Source organism: Pyrus communis, chromosome 13, assembly GCF_041283825.1.
Source record: "Pyrus communis isolate YQ-2024b chromosome 13, ASM4128382v1, whole genome shotgun sequence".
Taxonomy (NCBI): Eukaryota; Viridiplantae; Streptophyta; class Magnoliopsida; order Rosales; family Rosaceae; genus Pyrus; species Pyrus communis.
In genome coordinates this window covers 7809866-7815344 of record NC_142577.1, presented here as the reverse complement: position 1 = coordinate 7815344, position 5479 = coordinate 7809866, and the positions used below count along the sequence as shown (strand labels likewise).

Genomic DNA, 5479 nt, shown 5'->3' with positions numbered 1-5479 from the left:
TTCACATTTTCATATGTTTCCCTCATTTTATGGCTTACCTAATGAAGACCCTTTAGCTCATATTAAAGAGTTTTACAATGTTGTGAGTGGTTTACCTTTGCAGGGAGTAAGTGAAGCAAATTTGAGGATGAGAGTGTTTCCTTACACCTTGAAAGATAAGGCCAAGAGTTGGTTGATGACTCTAACACCAGGTTCCCTCACCACATGGGATGCCGTGGCTAAGAAATTCTTGGAGAAGTTCTTTTCCACTCAAAAGACAGCCACATTAAGGGGACAAATCTTCAACTTCAAACAAGATGATGGTGAACCTTTCAATGAGTGTTGGGAGCGTTTTAAAGGCCTCTTGTTGCAATGTCCACACCATGGGTTACCTTTTCACTTACAAATGCAAATTTTCTATGATGGACTAACCCAAAATTGTCAATCAACCGTTGATAATGCAGCAGGTGGAGCATTGAAGAAAAAGAATGCTCAAGAGTCATATAACATTTATGAGATGTTGGGGTCTAATGCTCAACACAAAGATTTAAGGGGTAAGAAAGTTGGAGTCTATGAAACAAGTTCTAATCATGAGCTTTTGTTGCAGGTAGCTAACCTAGAAAGGAAGCTTGAATCCGTGCTCAACATGGTGCCAAAAGCTAATGAAGTGTGTGCCATTTGCAACATACCAAGCCATCCTACTCACCAATGTCCATCTAGGGAGGCTTACCCCGAGTATGTTCAAGAACAAGTGAACCTCATGAATTCTTACAACCAAAGGCCAAGGAATGATGTGTATTCAAATACATATAACTCAAGTTGGAGAGATCATCCCAACCTTTCATGGAAGAACAACAATCAATTCCAAAATTTCCAACCAAAACCTGCCACTAGCCTTGAGGACACGGTTAAATTGTTAGCCCAAAACACCTTGCAATTCCAACATTCCACCAATAGCACTCTCCAACAACATTCAGCAGCCCTAACCAAAATGGAGACACAATTGGGGCAGATTGCAGATGCCTTGAACCAAAGAGAGGTTGGGAAGTTTCCAAGCCAACCCGTGATACTCCAAAGGAACCAAGAGCAAGCCAAAGCAATCACTACACTTAGAAGTGGTAAGGTTATTGATAATAGGGTTGGCAATGAAGTTACTAACGAATATGATCATGTGAACGCAGGTGTTACTCAAGGAGACAATGAGAAACCAAATGAGGAACCAAGCCATGCTACTTCGTCATTTGACGCACCAAATCTTCACAAGGCCGAGAAACCATACACTCCACCAATACCATTCCCTGGAAGACTTGCCAAGAGCAAGCAGGATAAGTCATTCAAAGAAATTTTTGATATACTAAGCAAAGTGAATGTTAACTTACCTTTGCTTGATGTCATTAGGAACATGCCAGCATATGGGAAGTTCTTCAAGGAGTTAAACAGCTACAAAAGGAAGTATGGACCACATGAGAAGGTAGTGGTGTCTGAGAATGTGAGTGCAGTTTTGCAAAGAAAACTTCCACCAAAGCTCAAGGATCCAGGAAGTTTCTCTATCAACATCACCATAGGGGACAAGAAAGTAGAGAAGGCTATGCTTGATTTGGGTGCTAGCATCAACTTAATGCCTTATTCAGTGTATCTTCAACTAGGTTTGGGAGATTTGAAAGCCACCACCATTTCATTACAACTTGCAGACAGATCCGTGAAATATCCAAGAGGTATAGTAGAAGATATTCTGGTTCAAGTTGATAAACTGATCTTACCTGCAGATTTTGTAGTGTTGGACATGGAAGAAGCTCCTATACATGATCGTGAGTTGCCTATATTGCTTGGGAGACCCTTCATGGCCACGGCCAAGACCATCATTGATGTGCAAAATGGACTCCTCACTATGACAGTGTTAGGAGAGACAGTTCAATTCAAAGTGTTTGAATCTCTTGCTCATCCTTCTTCATCTCTTGATTGTTATGCCATTGATGTGCTTGATTCACTTGTATTCTCTAAGTTCTTGCAGGCACAATCAAATGAACCATTACAAACTGTTTTGAGTCAATCTCAAGATGAGTTTGATGAAGAAGATGCACTCATGGAAGAAGTAGCTGCCTTGGAAACCTTAGCATTGTATCCTTTGAATGTTTCACCTATTGTAGAGCCTTTAGAATCATCAATGTCACATTTAACTCCTTCCACTGTTAAGGCACCAAAACTTGAACTTAAACCACTTCCACCACATCTAAAATATGCATATCTAGCTGAATTTGAGACTCTTCCAATTATCATAGCTTCTGATCTCACCCCAAATGAAGAAGATAAACTAATTAGGGTGTTAAAAGAGTTCAAATCAGTTTTTGGTTGGTCTATTGCAGATATCAAGGGAATAAGCCCTACCATGTGCATGCATAGGATTCTTTTGGAGGAAGGGGCAAAGTCAACCCGTGAGCCACAAAGAAGACTTAACCCACACATGAAGGAAGTTGTTAGGAATGAAGTGTTGAAACTGTTAGATGTGGGGATCATATATCCCATTTCTGATAGCAAATGGGTGAGTGCCATTCAAGTGGTACCTAAGAAGGTGGGAATCACAGTGATGAAGAATGAAAACAATGAGCTTGTGCCCACAAAGCCCACGGCCAGTTGGCGTGTTTGCACCGATTACAGGAAGTTGAATTCTAGCACTAGAAAAGATTACTTTCCTATGCCTTTCATAGATCAAATGCTTGAGAGATTGGCAGGGTACTCACATTATTGTTTTCTGGATGGTTACTCAGGTTACAATCAAATTGCAATCGCTCCGGAGGATCAAGAGAAAACAACCTTTACTTGCCCCTTTGGCACATTTGCATATAGGAGAATGCCTTTTGGACTTTGCAATGCCCCAGCAACATTCCAAAGATGCATGTTGGCCATCTTTTCTGACATGGTAGAAAGGTTCATTGAGGTATTTATGGATGACTTCTCAGTGTTTGGTTCCTCTTTTGATGAATGTCTTAACCATCTATCTTTAGTACTTCAAAGATGTCAGGAAACAAATTTGGTTCTCAATTGGGAAAAGTGCCAATTTATGGTGAAACAAGGAATTGTGTTGGGACATGTAATCTCTAGCAAAGGAATGGAGGTGGACAAAGCCAAAATTGACGTCATCACCAATATGGTAGCCCCCACCACTGTGAAGGGAGTAAGAAGTTTTTTGGGCCATGCGGGTTTTTATCGTCGTTTCATTAAGAACTTTTCAATGATCACTCGTCCATTATGCAATCTGTTAGCTAAAGATGTTGTATTTCATTTTGATAAAGCTTGTATGGATGCATTCAATACTTTGAAACATGAACTAACCTCGGCCCCTATTATTATGGCACCAGATTGGTCGTTACCTTTTGAATTAATGTGTGATGCCTCTGACTATGCTATTGGTGCAGTTTTAGGGCAAAGAGTGAACAAGCTTCCACATGTGATCTCCTATGCAAGCAGGACTCTGCATGATGCTCAACTTAACTATTCCACAACTGAAAAGGAGTTGCTTGCTGTTGTTTTCGCCTTAGAAAAGTTCAGGTCATATCTTGTGGGATCTAAAGTTATTGTTTTTTCTGATCATGCAGCCCTTAGGTACTTGATGACAAAGAAGGATGCTAAACCACGCTTGATTAGATGGATACTCTTACTACAAGAGTTTGACTTGGAAATTCGAGATAAGAAGGGCAGTGATAATGTTGTGGCTGACCATTTGTCCAGGCTTAATGAAAACCATGGAGTTGGACAACCTTTGCCCCTAAATGAATCATTCCCAGATGAACAACTCCTTGTTGTTCAAGAAAAAGAACCATGGTATGCGGATTTTGTTAATTATCTTGCTTGTGGTATAATGAGAAATGACATTTCTTTTCAGGAAAGAAAGAAGTTCCTTGCCATGGTAAAGCACTACGTTTGGGACGAACCATATTTGTTTAAATATTGCCCTGATCAAATCATTAGGAGATGTGTCCCAGAGAGTGAGCAACAAAGCATTCTAACATTTAGCCATACATTGGCATGTGGAGGACATTTTGGTGCCAAAAAGACATCTCTAAAGGTTTTACAATCTGGTTTCTTTTGGCCTACTTTATTCAAAGATGCTTTTGATTTTTGTTCTAAGTGTGATAGGTGCCAGAAAATGGGGAACATTAGCCGAAGAAATGAAATGCCATTGAACAACATTTTGGTGGTGGAGCTCTTTGATGTTTGGGGAATAGATTTCATGGGACCATTTCCATCCTCTTTTGGCTACTTATACATATTAGTGGCAGTGGATTACGTATCCAAATGGGTTGAAGCCATTGCTACAAGAACTAATGATCATAAGGTTGTGTTGAATTTTCTTAAAGATGTGATTGTTTGTAGGTTTGGAACCCCAAGAGCTATTATTAGTGATGGTGGCAGCCATTTCTGCAACAAACCCTTTGAATCCTTGATGAAGAAGTACAACATCAACCACAAAGTGGCAACCCCGTACCATCCTCAAACCTCAGGACAAGTGGAGATTAGCAACAGGGAGATCAAAAACATTTTGATGAAGACTGTGAGCCCTACAAGGAAGGATTGGTCATTGAGGTTAAATGATGCACTATGGGCATATAGAACAGCATACAAGACCCCCATTGGCATGAGTCCTTATCGCCTTGTGTTTGGGAAAGCTTGTCATTTGCCACTGGAGCTTGAACACCGTGCATACTGGGCCATCAAGAAGTTCAACTTTGATTACAAGGATGCTGGAATAGCAAGGAAGCTCCAACTTAATGAGTTGGAAGAGCTTAGAAATGAGGCATATGAGAATGCCAAAATCTACAAGGAACGGACTAAGCTCTATCATGACAAAGCCATCCTAAGGAAGGAGTTTCACCAAGGTATGAAAGTACTTTTGTATGACTCACGTTTAAGACTTTTTCCAGGAAAACTGAAGTCTAGGTGGGTGGGACCATTCAAAGTGCTGCAAACATTTCCCCATGGAGCTGTGGAGATAGAGAACATGAAGAATGGCACCTCTTTTAAAGTCAATGGGCAGCGATTGAAACCATATTTGGAGAAAGTGGAGGAAGAGCCAGTGTATCAAGTTGTAGATTTTCTTGAGTTTACAACACCATGAACAAGCTACCATGTCTTGCCTAGACATTAAATAAAGCGCTTGCTAGGAGGCAACCTAGTGTGGTTTGTGTTCTTTCTTTATGTTGTGTTTATATTGTTACCATTCCATATTCTTTGCCTACTTGCATTGCATACAAATTTTAAACATCGAGGACAATGTTTAGATTAGGTTTGGGGGTGTGGGATAGAAAGTTTGTGTTTGTATTTGTTTTATGTGTTAGTTTGGTTAAGAGTGTTTTGCTTTCATTTTGTTCAATTTGTGTGGGTTTGTTTTAGTTAAGTGTGTTTTGCTTACTAATATGAATGTATATGAGGGTTATGTTTGAAAACAAACGATTGGGTTGCTATGAAAAAGTGTTGTATCTTATTGTCATGTATAAAGCTTTAA

The 5479-nt window shown here is 40.0% G+C and overlaps 1 non-coding gene across 1 annotated transcript; it reads right to left on the bottom strand.

Annotated features, from left to right (window-relative positions):
* Window positions 1–258: 258 nt before the first annotated feature.
* LOC148691695 (small nucleolar RNA R71) lies at window positions 259–369 on the bottom strand. Its single transcript, XR_015955369.1, has one exon. It is a non-coding gene; the product is annotated as a small nucleolar RNA R71 (small nucleolar RNA).
* Window positions 370–5479: the final 5110 nt, after the last annotated feature.